The following is a 16,821-nucleotide window of genomic DNA, read 5'->3' on the forward strand; positions in this document are numbered from 1 at the left end:
CCAAGTATGGGGTGCTTCCTGCTGTATAAAAAATGAGTTTTCAAGGCAGCTATAATATTGTGGTTACTCCTACATGCTTTTGAGTTAAGCATCCTGATTTCAAATTTTGACTCATTTGTATATCCTTGGGCAAATTAAAGAATTGACCCAATAATTGGGACAATTAGATACCAAACCTGGTACCTGCATTTTCACATCTATAAAATGAAGATAATAATATTTATTTTGTAAGGTTGTTGTGAGTTTTGAATGAGTGAAACATTAGCATAGTGACTAATGCATAACAAGCACTCAATAAATTTTAGCTGTATTTTGCTCACTGGTTTTGTATTATAAGTTGTGGTCACATGATTAATTATACAGACCATTTTTGTAAGTTATTTAAAGTTTCAATTTATTAATTCAATGAACATCCCTGGAATGCTTCTGATGTGCTGTATATTTTCTAGGCATGAAAGGGTATATATAATAGAGTTCCTACTCTCAAAGAGCTCATTTTTTTTTTCAAGAAGAAAATTAAGACACAAATGAATGAAAAGGCAAATATTATTGACTTCTATAGACACCTGACTTTAGAAAAGTATGTGTTAACTTCTAAACTTTGGGTTTTTCTTATCATTGTTAAAATTATTTTACTTAAAGAATTATACATTTGTGGGAGAGTATCATTTTAGAAATCCTGTAACAAAAGTGAAAGATGCAAATGAAATTCATTGTTTAGTAGATTGAGATCTATTTAACAAATAGATTTCCTTGGTCTGTTTTTAAAAAAATGCAGAATAGAGAATCTTTTCAATTGCAATACATGCATTATTGATTATAATGATATCTGGAAATTTATTAAGTGTTTACCATGTGCCAAGCATTATACTAGGTGCTTTATAGATACTATAAATTCTCACAAACACTATAAGTACTACTATTCCTCTTTAAGAGATGTAGCAACTGAGGCTCAAAGAAGTGACATAACTCTATGGAATTGGGCTTCACGCCCAGTGCTGTTTGTCTCCAAACTCTGTTAGACTTGGAAAAAATTTGAACAATTGAATCTCACTTTTAAGCTTGAGTTTTGCTTTATTGTATTCAATTCTATTAGCTTCCCCCCCCCCCTTTATCTACTATATGGTTACCTGTGTGGTAATCATAATGCTTACATATAACAACCTTTATTTATATTAGTCTCTTGATAACATCTTAAATTTAAACACATTCTAAAGCTCTACATTTTTACTCTTCCTACACGTTTTGTTTTTGATGACACATTTTACATATTTTTATGTTGTGTATTCCTTAACTAATTGTTATAGTTATTGTTCTTTTTACTATTTTTGTCTTTTAACCTTTATATCCTATATAATAAAAGGCTAATATGCAAATAGAGCCAACAGCGAAATGACCGGTTGCTATGATACACACTGACCACCACGGGGCAGACGCTCAATACAGGAGCTGCCTTTTGGTGGTCATTGTTCTCCCACAGGGGGAGTGCTGCTCAGTCAGAAGCCGGGCTCATGGCTGGTGAGCCCAGTAGCGGTGGCGGGAGGCTCTTCCACCTCTGCAGCACCTCTAAGGATTTCCTACTACTGGTTTAGACCCGCTCCCTGCGGGAAGTAGGCCTAAGCCATCTGTTGGACATGCCTCGAGGGCTCCTGGACTGCGAGAGGGCACAAGCTGGGCTGAGGGAACCCCCAAGAGTGCACAGATTTTGTGCACCGGGCCTTTAGTTAACTTTATAAATTATTAGTCCACTATCTTTACTATGTATTTACTTAGTGAGATTTATACTTTGATATGTTTTCTTGTTACTAATTAGCACCCTTTCTTTTTAGCTTAAAGAAGTCCCTTTAATGTTTCTTGTGAGGCTACTTTAGTGGTAATGAACTCCTTTAGCTTCTGCTTGTCTGGAGGAGTCTTTATCTCTCCTTCAGTTCTGAATAATTTTGCCTGATACAGTATTTGTGTTTAGAACTTTTTTTTATTTTAGCATGTTGAATGTATGATGCTACTCCCTTCTGGCCTGCAAAATTTTTGCTTAAACATAATATGATAGTCATATGAGGGTTCCCTTGTACACAACAAATTGTTTTTCTCTTGAAGCTTTTAAGATTCTCACTTTGTCTTTAAATTTTGACATTTAAATAAATGTGTCTTGGTATGGGTCTCCTTGGTTCATCTTATTTGTAATTCTCTAGGGTTCCTTGACCTCATTGTCTGTTTCCTTCCCTAGTGTTGACATAAGAATGTACAAAATGTAGATAATTTTTACAAAATTTTGTTGAGCCAAACAAAGAATATACCTGGGAGCAGTATATTAACAGAAAGAGAAAAATGCTCTTCAGAATGGCAGTTTTCAGCTTCTTTTATGCATTTGGAATTAGAGAAGAAGGATAAAGAAGATTATATGTGAGAGCAAAGCAGGGATTGGATTTCAGGATAGTTAACAGGATTATGTATCTCTTAAGGGTGATTTTGTTTCTGAAAAGAGACATTTTAGAGGTGTGTTAATGTAGATACACAGAAAAACTGGGCAGGGCTTGTTTAAGGTAAAGGTAAAACTTTTACTAAAGAGTATATTCCTGGGGCGTGACTGCCTATCATAATCTGCCCAGTTAGGAATTTATGGTAAGATCACCTTGTATCAAGACTATATTAAGAATTTTTCTCAGCATTACTAATCATCAGGGAAATGCAAATCAAAACCACAATGAGATATCACCTCACACTTTTTAGAATGGCTATTATAAAAAAGGCAAGTAGTAAGAATTATTGGTGAGAATGTACAGAAAAGGGATTCTGGTGGGCAGAATCTTATTTTTTTTAATTTAATTTGATGATATTTGAATTTAATATTGATTACTTGGGTTAAAATTTACTCTTTTGTTATTTGATTTTTAATTATGCTTATTAGGTTTAATCTGTCCTCAGTATTGCCTCTTTTTATGCCTCCTTTTGATAAACTGAGTAATTTCATTTTTTTTTAAAGAAGTGTTTATTTAGGCCATCCACTAGGATCATAATAAATAATGCAATATACTAATAACAGATGTTTTTATGCATTTATCATATTTATAAATTTACAAAAAACCTGGCTTACAGGGCTGTTGGGACAAGTTTAGAAGAGTGTATTTGACAATACAGTAAGAGTTAACAGTGTTAAGACTATTAAACAGATTCTCTTTACTATCTTTTTAAAACATACATTATATATCTGTGAATAAATGGTAATGTTACTTTATAGTTTCTACTTTTTATAAACATGCCAGAGCTAAGCCAATTGTCAAAAGATCCAAGTTGATAATTTTTTATTTATTAGTATTTCTAATGGGAAACAGATTTTTAAAAAGAAATAAAAATTAACTCTGCATTTAAATATGGAGGCTGATATATTGCAAGCCAGAATCATTTAAACAATATAATATACCTGAATGAAATAAACCCCAAAATAGAAGTTTATAAATAGTAACTTTGATACTCAATATACAAATGCTATAGTATTAAATATTTGTAATTTGATAAATGACCAATTATCCAACTGCAAAAGTGGTGAACTTTGATTAAAGCTTAATTTTGCTATTAAATTTCACACACAGAGTTAAAATAGGGTAAATTTTAACATAAATAATTTAAACATATCTTAAACACTGAAAATGTGTTCTTATGTTATTTACAATTAGTCAGTGATACCAGTGTATAGCCAATTGCCAGTCTTACAACCCTCTTTCAACATCTGCTATTACAATCTTCCTTTTAAATGCTTATGCAAATCAGTTTAGTGAAGGAGAGGATCTATGGTCCAGAGTAATTCAATGTATGGCCATTTGGTTTGAAGACAGCGTTTAAATAGGAGTGTCATCTGTTTGTAGCATGGGATCTTCAAAACCCATAATAACTGCGGTCCCTTCCACAATAATGACCTTTCCATTATAATTTGACTGCTTCAGTCCATTGTAGTGGTAGATAGTAAAAGACTCTGGACCACTGGAGCCCTGATCAGGAAAAAATTCTTGAAGAAATGGACCCAATGGTATGATTCCTAATCCTTCTGGATCTAATTTATTCTTCATGACATTTATATATTCAGGATCTGAAACAAGGTCCAACGTTTTCATCACATCTTCTAGAATTGAATAAGGTATGAATCCATTATCTTCTGGGTCATAGGTTTGAAAAACTCGCCTGGCTTGTTCTGAAGGAGTCTCGGGACAACCAAAGCCATATCCTTGGCAAAAAATATGGTGAGGTGAGTTTCACTGCCAACAATCCAAATAGGGAATTTTGGAGATTTCAAGTAAGAACCAACCTTACAGTATCTTAAAGCTTCCATTAAGGTTAAGAACCCTACAGCTGCTTGTTCATGTATACCAAGAAGTTTCATTCCTGAGCATTCTCTACCACCATCCCATACATTAGAAACAGCATGTCCCGTCAATAAGAGGTTAATTAAGCTTTGACTGCCATGTCCATACACAGGATCTATCAAAGGTTCAGTTGAATCTTCAATTTCATTTTTTTATGTTTTCAGTGTCCTTTGTCAATAACACAGAATACAGAAAAAGCAATACTCCAAATTTGCTTCCCTTCCCCACATTGAATACTGGTCCAAGACAGCATCTTTTAATTTGGATAAACTTCCGAATGATCTTTTCTGAATTAATGAATGAAATCGCTCAAAGCCAAGCTCTTTGACAGCCAAGGCAGAAGAAGAATGTTCCACTTGGCAACTAGACTCTGCAGGACTCCCAGAAATACTAGCATTTTCCTCGGCTGTCTTTCCTCTTAACCATGAAATGAAGCAGTATGATCCAGAGTTGTCACAACAGGCACTTTCTAAAATATCACATAAGGTGTGACAGAGGAGTTCCTTCGGCTCTTCCTCTGGGCAATCCGTCCAAGAAGACTTCTCAGATTTGGAAACAACCTAAGTACCCATCAACGGATGAATGGATTAGAAAACTGTGGTACATCTACACGATGGAATACTATGCTGCTGTAAAAAAGAAGGAATTCTTACGATTTGCAACAGCATGGATGGAACTAGAGAGCATTATGCTAAGTGAAATATGCCAGTCAGTGAAATAAAAATACCACATGATCTCACTCATTTATGGATAATAAAGACCATTATAAACTGATGAACAAAAATAGATATAGCGGCAGAGCAGCATTAAACAGACTGTCAAACTGCAGTGGGAAGGCTGGGGAGGGTTGGGGGGGGTAAGAGATCAACCAAAGGACTTGTATGCATGCATATAAGCATAACCAATGGACACAAGACACTGGGGGGTAGGGGAGGCTGGGGGAAGGTCAAGTGAGGGTGGGGGGGAAAGGAGACAAATGTACTACTTGTAATATTTTAAGCAATAAAAAAAAATCAGACCAAAAAAAAAAAAAAAAAGAAAAGTGACCTTGTCTTCAACAAATAGTAAAGGAAGAGAGAAAGATTGAAAAACATATAAAACTTTGGACATACAATCAATTTTAAACTGCTAAAAAGTGAAATTATGAGTCACTTGGGAAAATGTGAGCTACTGGATATTCAATAATTTTGAGAATGTATTGTTCATTTTGGGAGCATAATAATGGTATGGTTGCAAATATTAGAAAAGCCATTATATTTTAGAGTTAAAATGTTAATGAATTAAATTATATGATGACTGAGATATGATTTAAGAAGATTCAAGGAGTGTGGAGAGGAAGATGTGCAGGTTTGTACAGGAAACAAGATTGGTCACTGAATGGTCATCGTTGAAAGTGGGTGACAGGCACAGGGAGTTCATTAATGTATTCTCTATGTTTTGTCTATGTTTGATATTTTCCATTATAAAAATGTTACTTAAATGTTAAAGCTTCTTTTTCCTCTACGACATATTCATATATTACTTGCTAATATGGTTAATATCATCGTGGGAGACCACATTATAAGGCAAATCATACTCCAATTGCTCCTTTCTATTTTTCTTTCTTGAAAAATTGTAGTAATTTATATGATAAAGTAAACAAGAAAAGATAATTTGTGTTGATCTTGTTTATCATTTAAATTGCATCTATGGCAGAAATGTACTAACACATCCTAAAAGCATCTAAGTAGAAAGAAGTAAGTTCAGGGATGGACATTTAGGTTCCATTACAGTTGGAAACATTATGAGAAAGAAGTGCTTTGGGCTCATGTGATAAGTTTTCATTTTTAAATTTTGACTTCCTCACATTTATTGATAGCTTATTTCATTTTGTGGTGATAAAGTTTGAGAATGCCCATATAGACCCCCAAATTATTTAGCAATATGGATTCATGCTAATCCAAGGCTATTACAATTATCTGCACAAAATAACATTCTAAAAGTGAAAAATAAAGTGTGAAGACATTAACTTGATTCACAATTGTTTTCACTTAAATATCTCTCCCCCCCTTTTTTTGCCCTAGTCTGATTAAACTTTACTATCTGGTAATCTAATAAAAGGGTAATATATGCTCATTAGACCAGATGTCTTCCAGAAATCCATCTGGACATCCTTCCAGACAAAGTCATGGTGGCGGGGGCTGGGACAGAGATGGTTAGGGGCAACCAGGCCAGCAGGGGAGGGCAGTTAGGGGCGACCAGGCTGGCAGGGGAGAGCAGTTGGGGGTGATCAGGCTAGCAGGCAGAGGTGGTTAGGGGCGATCAGGCAGGCAGGCAGAGAGGTTAGGGGTGACCAGGTAGGCAGGGGAGCAGTTAAGGGCATCAGGCAGGCAGGAAGAGGGGTTAGGGGTGATCAGGCAGGCAGGGGAGCAGTTAGGGGCATCAGGCAGGCAGGCAGAGTGGTTAGGGGTGATCAGGCAGGCAGGCAGGTGGGCAGTTAGGAGCCAGTGGTCCCGGTTTGTGAGAGGGTGCAGGCCGGGTTAAGGAACCCCCTCCCATGCATGAATTTCATGCACCGGGTCTCTAGTCTCTGTATAATAACAATAGCAATACCAACAACCACCAAAATAAAGCAAAATTAGTGTAATTTATTGAGTCGCACCTCAAGGATTCTCCTAAGGACACTTTATAACATGCTATATAATTTAATTCTTGCACAAAGTCCTAAAATACATCTTTTATTTGTTATATAAGGGAACAAGTTCAGAGGCTTGTCACTTGTCCTAGGATACCCGATTAGAGTTAGAATCAGACCTGAAAAAGGGGCTAGAGTATATGATTACAAAGCACTTATTTTTTTATGATGTTATACTAGATTTTAATATTAACCATAGTTACAGATAATTTTTTAAATGTATATGACATTGAAGCAATCATTTAATGTTATCTGAAGCCAAATAGTAGTTTTTAGATCATCTGCATTTGTGCTCCATGACTCTTATTTTATCATTCATAAAATGGTGGTTGTAATAAAATAATATCTACATCACAGGTGGATATAAAGATTGCATAAGGCAGTGTATGCAAAAGAACTTGACAAACTCTAAAGCAATGTAGAAAATGCAAAGCAGTGCTGCTGTTACTATGTCCTGCAATATGCACTGGATTATACACAAAGATTATTACATCTTCCCCTCAGAAAAAAGAGAGTGTGAAAAATTCTCTACAAAAATGAAGTTATATGCAAGAGGTGAATGTAAAGGTTTTAGTCTTCTCTCTCATTATGAAAACACATCCATCCTAAGCCTTCTTTGGAGATCTCCTTTGGGCAATAGGCAAATCCCAGGAGTAAATTCCAATAGGCAAACCCCAGGAGTAAATTCATGGAAGGAGACCACGTAGTAGAATGTGATACTGTATGATCCTTTGCCGAAGCAGACTGCTTTTCCATCTTTACAATGTCAGCTGTTTTAAGCTTCTGCTACATAAAAAAGGACATTTTCGTAAGCAGGATAGGAGGTACAGTAGCAAGAACTGCATGCAAAACTGCCAAGAAGCACTAAGTAAATCGACTTGCTGAGGTAGAAAGATCTGAAGATCATACACCCTCTCAGCTGTGGTGTGATAGCTCCTGCTTACCTTAAAGAGACTGTTCAGCTGTCTCAACTGCCCTGAGTTTCTTCTGCAGAGGGAACTTGCAGTTGGTGCTGTCTTCTCAGAATGTGTTTATCGCAGTTACATTTATTTCATTGTTTAAGTTTCTATCACCTTGGCAACAGTGTTCTATTATAAGAATAACACCTGAATCTTAACAAAAGCTACATTGAAGTGAGTTATCTAATGAGTAAAGCTTCATTCTGTTGTTTTGCTAAAAGTATAGTGTGTTGGGGGTTTAAATAAATGATTATATCTTTATGTGTGCTTTTCTGAGACCTTGGGAAGATTAAGCTCAACAGGGTGTTTATTTGAATGGCAATAGCCCTACTGACGTTGCTGGAGAGATAGTGGCTGGCCTTTCTTATGCTACTTTTCCTCATCGTCTCAGTTCTGCAATTATGCTAAACGGACATGTTTTCATGGTGTGTTTCATGCATATATGTACTTCCATATCTTTGTTCATATTGAACCTGCTGCCTGAAATGCCTTTACATCTTTTTCAAGTTGCCTTTATTCTGTTTCAAAGCTCAATTCAAATGGTATTGATGAAAACTTTTTTCTTTTTAAAATAATTTTTGTTTTTATTTATTTTAAAAGAGAGGAGTAGAGAGATTGAAACATCAATGAGGCCACCTCCTGCATGCTTCCTACTGGGGATTGAGCCTGCAACCTAGGCATATGCCCTGGCAGGGAATTGAACCAGTGACCTCTTGGTTCGTGGGTTGATGTTTAACCACTGAGCAACACCAGCCAGACTGGTGAAAACTTCCTTGATTTCCTCAAATTTCAGGAACCTCTAAACCAATTCCTCTGTTTTAGCATTTACCATGTTGTTTTATTCATCTGCCCTTCTCTTCTGCTACTGTGAAGGCAGAGGCTCCCTTATTCATCTTTGTATCTACAGTATCTACCCTAGTGTCTGGCATTTAGGAAGTCCAGAGTAATGTCTGTTTTATAAATGAGAAAATAGAACTTCCTGGAGCAAGAATCAGGCTTCTTGGATTTGGATCCAAGCTCTACCACTTGCTAACTCTATGGCCTTTGGCAAATCCATAAATTCTCTGTGTTTCTCATTTCTAAAATAAAATAATACGATAACTCCCTTATTAGATTGTTGTGAGGATTTAATATATGTCAAGTATATAGAATAGGGCCACTCATACAATTAATGTTTGCTATCACTTTTCTATTGAATTTATTTGGGTGACATTGTTTAAAAAAATTATATAGGTTTCAGGTATACAGTTCTACAATACATCATCTGAATATTATATTGTTGGTTTATCACCCCAAGTCAAGGCTCCTTCCATAACCACTTATCCCCCGTTTACCTTCTTCTACTTTCCCTCCTTACCCTCTGGCAATCACCATACTGTTTTCTGTGTCCGTGAGTCTTTTCTTTTTTTACTTTGCTTAATCCCTTAACCCTTCTCACTCAGTCCCTAACACCATCCCCTCTGACAGCTGTTAGTCTGTTCTCTGTATCCATTAGTCTGTCTCCACTTTATTACTTTATTTTGTTCATTAGATTCCACTTGTCTTTCTCTGATTGGTTTATTTCACTTACCACAATACTCTCCAGATCCATCCATGCTATCAGGAAAAGTAAGATTTCCTTCTTTTTTATGGCTGAGTAGTAGTCCATTGTGTAAATGTACCATGCCTTTTTGTCCACTCATCTACATATGGACAGTTGAGCTGCATCCAAATCTTGCTATTGTAAATAATGCTGCAGTGAACACAGGGGTGCATATATTCTTTCAAATTAGTGTTTTGTTTTGTTTTTTTTTGATATATTCCTAGAAGTGGAATTGCTGGGTTATAAGACAGTTCCATTTTTAATTTTTTGTGGTAACTCCATATTGTTTTCTACTGTGGGTGTACCAGTCTGCATTCCTATTAACAGTACGCAAGGGTTCCTTTTTCTCCACTTCCTTACCAGCACTTGTTGTTTGTTGACTTATTGTTGATAGCCATTTGGACAGGTTTGAGGTGATATCTCATTATGGTTTTAATTTGCATTTCTCTGATGATTAGTGAAGTTCAGCATTATTTTATACTAGAGGCCCAGTGCATGAAGTTCGTGCACTTAGGGAGGGTTCCTCAGCCTAGCCTGCATCCTCTTGCAGTCTGGGAGTCCTCAGGGGATGTCCAACTGATGGCTCCCCTGTCAGGGGTAGCGGGCCTAAATCATCAGTCAGACATCTTTAGCGCTGCAGCTCCTGCCACCACTGCTGCGCTCGCCACCTGTGAGCCTGGCTTCTGGCTGAGCAGCGCTCCCCCTGTGGGAGTGCACTGACCACCAGAGGGCAGCTCCTGCGTTGAGCGTCTGCCCCCTGGTGGTCATTACACATCATAGTGAGCACATGAGCAGCCTTAGCATTTCATTAGCATATTAAGCTTTGATTGGTTGAATGGACAACTGGATGACTAGACACTTAGCAAATTAGGCTTTTATTATATAGGACTAGAGGCCCAGTACACAAAAATTTGAGCACTGGTAGGGGGGTGGTGTCCCGCAGGGCCGATCAGGGGGTTGGGGAGCACCCCCCTGTCACACACAAAGCAGGGACGATCAGGGGGTTGGGGCGCCTTCCCCTGTCATGAACAGAGCAGGGCAGATAGGGAGGTTGTTGCCCCGCCCCCTGTCAAACATAGAGCTGCAGGGCAATCAGGGGTTTTGGGCACTGCCCCCTGTCACGCTGCTCCAGGGGCCAGGAGGCCTCGCGGCTCCGCTGATCCCAGTGCTGGGAGGCCTCGCGGCTCCGCTTGACACCAGGCAGTGAGGCCTCGCTGTTCTGCTGATCCTGGTTCTGGGAGGCCTCGCTGCTCCACTGATCCCGGTGCCAGGAGGCCTCGTAGCTCCGCTGATCCTAGTGCCGGGAGGCCTGGAGGCTCCACTGATCCCAGGGCGTGAGGCCTCACGGCTCCGCTGATCTGGGGTTTGGGAGGCCTCGCGGCTCCACTGATCCCGGTGCTGGGAGGAATATTACCCTTTTACTATATAGGATAGAGGCCTGGTGCACTGGTGGGGGCCGGCTGGTTTGCCCTGTAGGGTGTCCTGGATCAGGGTAGGGGTCCCGCTTGGGTGCCTGGCCAGCCTGGATGAGGGGATGATGGCTGTTTGCAGCTGGTCACAGCCCCTTCAGGGCCGGTGTCCCCACTGGGGTGCCTGGTCAGTGTGGGTGAGGGGCTGAGGGCCGTTTTCAGGGTGGCGGGTGACTGAAGCTCCAAACCGCTCCTTTTTTTCTTTTTTTTTATTCTGGGATTTATTTACCTTCTATGGCTGTCACTGGAACTGAGAGCCAGCTTTAGCTCTGAGGCTCGGCTCCAGCTCTGAGACCTCGGCAGCTGAAAGCAGGGATCTGGGATTGTTTGGATTCTATAATTGAAACACTGTTGCAACTCCAGCTCAGCCGGGTGGCTGAAAGCATGGGGTTTGTTTAGCTTCTATAATTGCAACATAGCTGCTTAGAGTGCAGCTCAGAGGCCGGCAGCGGCAGGCGGAGAACCTTGGCTTCCTCCTTCACTGGAGCAAGCAAGCCTCCTGTTCGCTTCAGCTGCCTGGCTGCTGGCCGCCATCTTGGTTGGCAGTTAATTTGCATATTGCCCTGATTAGCCAATGGGAAGCGTTTCGGAGGTACAGTTAATTACCATGTTTGTCTATTATTAGATAGGACTAGAGGCCCGGTGCTCAAAAATTTGTGCACTGGCGGGGGGTATCCCTCAGCCCCACTTGTGCCCTCTCACAGTCTGGGACCCCTCGGGAGATAACGACCTGCTGGCTTAGGCCCACTCCCGGGTGGCAGAGGGCAGGCCCAATCCTTAGGTGCCTGCCCCGCAGCCTCTGGTCCGGCTCAGAGCAGGGCCAATTGGGGAGTTGGGGCACCGCCCCAGTCATGCACAGAGCAGGGCGGATCAGGAGGTTGCGATGCCACCCCCAGTCATGCTCAGAGTAGGGCCGATTGGGGGGTTGGGGCGCCGCGCCCTGTCACACTCAAGGCAGGCTCGATGGGGAGGTTGCGGCACCACCCCTGTCACATACAGAGCCGGCTGATCAGGGTGTTGGGGCTCTGCCCACTGTCACGCACAGAGTAGGGCCAATAGGGGAATTGGGGCACTGCCCCCTGTCACACACAGATCAGGGTAGATAAGGGGGTTGGGGTGCCACCCCCTGTCAGCCACAGAGTAGGGCAGATCAGGGGGTTGGAGCACTCCCCTCTGTCATACTCAGGGCAGGGCAGATGGGGAGGTTGCGGCTCCACCCCGTCACACACAGATCAGGGCCCATGGGGAGGTTGGGGTGCCACACCCTGTCACACACAGAGCAGGGCCAATTAGGGGCTTGGGGAGTTCCCGCCTATCAGGCACAGAGCAGGGCCGATCAGGGTGTTAGGGTGCCTTCCCCTGTCATGAACAGAGCAGGGCAGATAGGGAGGTTGTGGCCCCGCCCCTGTCACACACAGAGCCGCAGGGCGTTCAGCGGGTTTGGGCGCTGCCCCCTGTCACGCTGCTCCAGAGGCCTCGCTGCTCCGCTATTCCCAGTGCCGGGAGGTCTCGGGGCTCCGCTGATCCCAGTGCCGGGAGGCCTCGCAGCTCCGCTGATCCCAGTGCCGGGAGGTCTCGGGGCTCCGCTGATCCCGGTGCCAGGAGGCCTCGCCGCTCCACTGATCCCGGGTTTGGGAGGTGTTGCAGCTCCCCTGCTCCCGGATTCAGGAGGCCTCGCAGCTCCACTGATCCCGGTGCTAGGAGGCATATTACCCTTTTACTATATAGGATAGAGGCCTGGTGCATGGGTTGGGGCTGGCTGGTTTGCCCTGAAGGGTGTCCCAGATCAGGGTGGGGGTCCTGCTTTGGTGCCTGGCCAGCCTGTGTGAGGGGGTGATGGCTGTTTGCAGCTGGTTATACCCCCTTCAGGGTGGGGGTCCCCACTGGGGTGCCTGGTCAGTCTGGGTGAGGGGCTGAGGGCCGTTTTCAGGCTGGCGGGTGACTGAATCTCCCAACCTCTCCTTTTTTTCTTTTCTTTTTTTATTCTGGGATTTATTTACCTTCTATAGCTGTCACTCGATTTGAGAGCCCGCTCCAGCTCTGAGACCTTGGCTGCTGAAAGCAGAGATATGGATTTGTTTGGCTTCTGTAATTGAAACACTGTTATAGCTCCAGTTCTCAGGCTTGGCTGGATGAAAGCAGGTTTCTGGGGTTTGTTTAGCTTCTATAATTGCAACATTGTTTCTTAGAATGCAGCTCAGAGGCCAGCAGCGGCAGGCGGGGAACCTTGGCTTCCTCCATCACTGGAGCAAGCATGCCTCCTGTTCGCTTCAGCTGCCTGGCTGCTGGCCGCCATCTTGGTTGGCAGTCAATTTGCATATCTTGCTGATTAGCCAGTGGGAAGGGTAGAGAAGTTATGGTTAATTACCGTGTTTGTTTATTATTAGATAGGACTAGAGGCCCAGTGCACAAAAATTTATGTACTCAGGGGCTAGGGGGGAGTCCCTCAGCCCAGCATGTGCCCTCTCGCAGTCTGGGACCCCTCAGGGGATGACCACCTGCTGGCTTAGGCCCGCTCCCCAGGGGATTGGGCCTAAGCTGGCAATCAGACATCCCTCTGGCAGTCCGGCAGTCCTCGGGGGATGTCCACTTGCTAATGAGGAGCAGGCCTAAACTGCAGTCGAACATCCTTAGCGCTGCTGAGGAGGCAGGAGAGGCACCCACCAACACCGCTGTACTGGCAGCCATCAGCCTGGCTTGTGGCTGAGCAGAGCTCCTCCCATTTGAGAGCAGAGCTCCTCCCATTTGAGAGCTCCTCCTGCATTGAGCGTCTGCCCCCTGGTGGTCAGTGTTTGTCATAGTGACCAGTCATTCCCAGTCCTGCTGCTGTTAGGGTCAGTTTGCATATTACCCTTTTACTATATAGGGTAGAGGCCTGGTGCATGGGTGGGGGCCGGCTGGTTTGCCCTGAAGGGTGATCCAGATCAGGGTGTGGGTCCCACTTGGGTGCCTGGCCAGCCTGGATGAGGGGATGATGGCTGTTTGCAGCTGGTCACATCCCCTTCAGGGTGGGGGTCCCCAATGGGGTGCCTGGCCGGTCTGGGTAAGGGGCTGAGGGCCATTTTCAGGCTGGCGGCTGACTGAAGCTCCAGCCTCTCCTTTTTTTCTGTTTTTTTTTTTTTTTTTTTTTTAATTTAGTTTTTTCATTCTGGGATTTATTTACCTTCTATAGCTATCACTGGAGCTGAGAGCCGGCTCCAGCTCTGAGGCCCTGTTCCAGCTCTGAGGCTGCGGCTGGCTGAATGCAGTTATCTGCATTTGTTTAGCTTCTATAATTGAAACTCTGTTACCATCACTGGCGCTCTAAGCTCTGAGGGCCCGGCTGGCTGAAAGCAGGTTTCTGGAGCTTGTTTAGCTTCTATAATTGCAACATTGTTTCTTAGACTGCAGCTCAGAGGCCAGCAGCGGCAGGCAGGGAACGTTGGGTTCCTTCATCCATGGAGCAAGCAAGCCTCCTATTCACTTCAGCTGCCTGGCTGCCAGCCTCCGTCTTGGTTGGCAGTTAATTTGCATATCGCCCTGATTAGCCAGTGGGAAGGGTAGCGAAGTTACAGTTAATTACTATGTTTCTTTATTATTAGATAGAATGTCTATTGGCCATTTGTATGTCCTCTTTTGGAGAAGTGTCTATTCAGGTCCTTTGTCCATTTCTTAATTGTTTATTTTTTTTAATTTATTTTATTGATTTTTTTACAGAGAGGAAGGGAGAGGGATAAAGAGTTAGAAACATCGATGAGAGAGAAACATTGATCAGCTGCCTCCTGCACATCTCCTACTGGGGATGTGCCCGCAACCAAGGTACATGCCCTTGACCGGAATCGAACCCAGGACCCTTCAGTCCGCAGGCTGACGCTCTGTCCACTGAGCCAAACTGGTTACGGCGATTGTTTATTTTTTAAATTTATTTTATTTATTTATTTATTTATTTATTTATTTATTTATTTATTTATTTTTTGGTGTTAAGTTTCATAAGTTCCTTATACACTTTGGATATTAAGCCTATCAGATGTATCATCGGTGAAAATGTTCTCCTATTTAATGGGTTGTCTTTTTATTTTGTTGATGGTTTCCCTTGATTTGCAAAACTTTTTAGTTTTATGTGTAGTTTTGTTTTTTTCCCCTTGCTCGAGGCATTAGATCAGAAAAAAACATTGCTTTGAGAAATGTCCGAGATTTTACCGGTTGTGTTTCCTTTTAGCTTTTTTATGGTTTTGAGTGTAACATTTAAGTATTTGATGTGTTTTGAGTTTATTCTTGTAATAAATTTACTCTTGGAATAAGAAGGGGTCTAGTTTCATTTTCTTGCCCATATCTGTCCAAGTTTCTCAACACCTTTTATTAAAAAGACTATCCTTAGCTTATTGTATGTTTTTGTCTCTTTTGTTAAATATTGACTATAGAGTCATAGATTTATTTGGGCTCTCTATTCTGTTCCATTGATCTATATGTCTTTTTATGATAGTACCATGCTATTTTGATTACTGTGGACTTATAGTATAGTTTGATACCAGATAGCGTGATTCCTCCCACTTTATTCTTCTTTCTCAAAATTTCTGGGGCTACTTGGGGTCTTCTGTGGTTCCATATAAATTTTTGAAATCTAGTCTGTGAAATATGTCATTGGTATCTTGATAGGAGTTGTGTTGAATTTATAGATTGCTTGGCAGTAGTATGGACATTTTAATAATGGTAATTTTTCCTGTCCATAAACATGGTATGTGCTGCCACTTATTTGTATCTTCTTCAATTTCTTACTTCATTGTCTTATAATTTTCTGAGTACATTCTTGGTTAATTGTATTTCTAGGTTTTTTATTTTTTTAAGCAGTTGTAAATGGGATTGTTTTCTTAGTTTCACTTCCTGATAGTTCATTATCTATCTATCTATGTATCTATCTATCTATGTATCTATCTATCTATCTATCTATCTATCTATGTATCTATCATCTATCTATATAAAAGCCAAGCGACCTGAATGACCAGAATGACCAGTTGCTATGACGTGCACTGCAGCCAGCCAACCAGCCCAATGGGGGCGGGGCCGGCCAGCCAACCTCCCGCAGTCCCTACCTCCCCTCTGGCCTAGCTCTGATTGGGCCCTAATGGGGGGAGGGCTGGAGGCCAACCTTCCGTGGCCCCTCCCCCTGGATGGCTGGACGCCACCCATGCATGCATTCATGCATTGGGCCTCTAATTGGTATATAAATGCAACACATTTCTACATATTTATTTTGTATCTTGCTACTTTACTGAATTTGTTTTCCAAACTACTACTCTTCTCCTTTTCCAAATGTATGTATTTTTCCCATTCTGATAATAGGGTGTCAGTAGGAAGGCAGTAGCATGACTGCCTGTCCACAACTCAATTTATGCTACCGGCTTTATGTCTGGTATTTTTTGTTTCTAGTTTTTATTCTGGTGGCTTGCCAGTTGGTCAAGCTATATTACTAAGCCACTGTTCGCAAAACTGCCTGGTACTGGCACAAGAACAGACATATAGACCAATGGAATAGAACAAAGAACCCAGAAATTGACCCAAGCCATTATGCTCAATTCATGTTTGATAAAGGAGGCAAGAGCATACAATGGAGTCAAAACAGTCTCTTCAATAACTGGTGTTGGGAAAATTGGACAGAAACATGCAAAAAAAAAAAGAAACTAGACCACCAACTCACACCATACAAAAAAATAAACTCAAAATGGATAAAGAACTTAAACATAAGATAGGAAATCATAAAAATATTAGAAGAATCCATAGGCAGCAAAATATCAGACATATG

At 41.8% G+C, this 16,821-nt stretch overlaps 1 pseudogene; it reads right to left on the bottom strand.

Annotated features, from left to right (window-relative positions):
- Positions 1 to 2,993: 2,993 nt before the first annotated feature.
- LOC132229762 (ubiquitin carboxyl-terminal hydrolase MINDY-3-like) overlaps positions 2,994 to 16,821 on the bottom strand; it is a 75,590-nt pseudogene continuing 61,762 nt past the window's right edge.

This window comes from Myotis daubentonii, chromosome 3 (assembly GCF_963259705.1).
Source record: "Myotis daubentonii chromosome 3, mMyoDau2.1, whole genome shotgun sequence".
Taxonomy (NCBI): domain Eukaryota; kingdom Metazoa; phylum Chordata; class Mammalia; order Chiroptera; family Vespertilionidae; genus Myotis; species Myotis daubentonii.